This window comes from Mus pahari, chromosome 16 (genome assembly GCF_900095145.1).
Source record: "Mus pahari chromosome 16, PAHARI_EIJ_v1.1, whole genome shotgun sequence".
Taxonomy (NCBI): Eukaryota; Metazoa; Chordata; class Mammalia; order Rodentia; family Muridae; genus Mus; species Mus pahari.
Window position 1 is genome coordinate 38,442,642 of NC_034605.1, and position 1,243 is coordinate 38,443,884.

Sequence of the window (1,243 nt, forward strand, 5' to 3'; positions counted from 1 at the left end):
AGAGAGAGAGAGAGGCATATATCAAACTTACATACACATGCATTCACCCATATATACACATACATACCAAAAAAGTGCTGAGAGTAACGTTGAGTGCTCAACACAAAATGGGACATGTATATCACACCATCCAAGGGTTAGAAAACATGAATGATGAGGGAAGAGAAAGAGTGTAAGGCCTGGAGGATAAGAAAGTGTTGTAGAATACTATCTCCTGGACATGACATGTCTATTGTACTCATGGACTCATAGAAGCTGTGATTTCCTACACAATAGTGAGCCCATTGACATTCTACCATGGATGGGGAGGGGCCTCGATATTCCCCCAGGATCTGTTAGCAGTATATGGCTACCGGTATGGGATGGGAATTGTTTTGTCTAGTGGTGTAGCAACTGGTTAAGTGTCCATGCTTCAGCAAATAACCCCTGACTCATTCTCATGAAATCAACCCTAAAAACCTCAATGGGAAACACACACATACACACACACACACACACACACACACACACACACACGAAGACATTGAAGAAGGAGGAGCATTTATTGTAAAGAAGAAGAGGGTTCTTCATTACAATGGAGTGTGTAAGAGAAGGTAATGATCAAAATATGCCATCGAACATTTTCAAAAAAGATTACATTTTTAGTCTATAAAACAAATACTAATAATAGAAAAAAGAAAAATCTTATATATAATAAAGAAAATATTCCATAAGACAAAGGGGAAGGAGGATTCCAAACTCAATTTATCTAGTCCGTATTACCCTGATTCCAAAACTGTGGAAGGACAAAACAAGAAGAAGAAAATTATACAGCAATTCCCTTAATTAAAGTAAATGCAAAAGAAACACTTTAATAACATACATCATGATCATGTGGTTTCATTCCAAAGAAGCAAGAAGCTTCAACATATGCAAACCAATAAACACAATGCATCACACGAACAAATCATGGACAGAAGTCATACTCTCACCTCAATAAATGAAGAAGACACTTTTGATGAAATTCTATACCTCTTCATGATAAAAGCCCTGAAATAACTGGGAAATAATAAGGCCATGAAGCAACATAATAAAGGCAATGTACAATAAGCCTATATCTAACTAAAATGGGAAAAAAGTGAAAAGTCTTCCTCAAAACTAGGAACAAAGTTAAGATATTTTTCCTCTCTATTCTTATTTTACATAGAACTTGAAGTCTTACAGCAGTAAGGCAAGAAAAAAGAAATAAATGGCATACAAATAA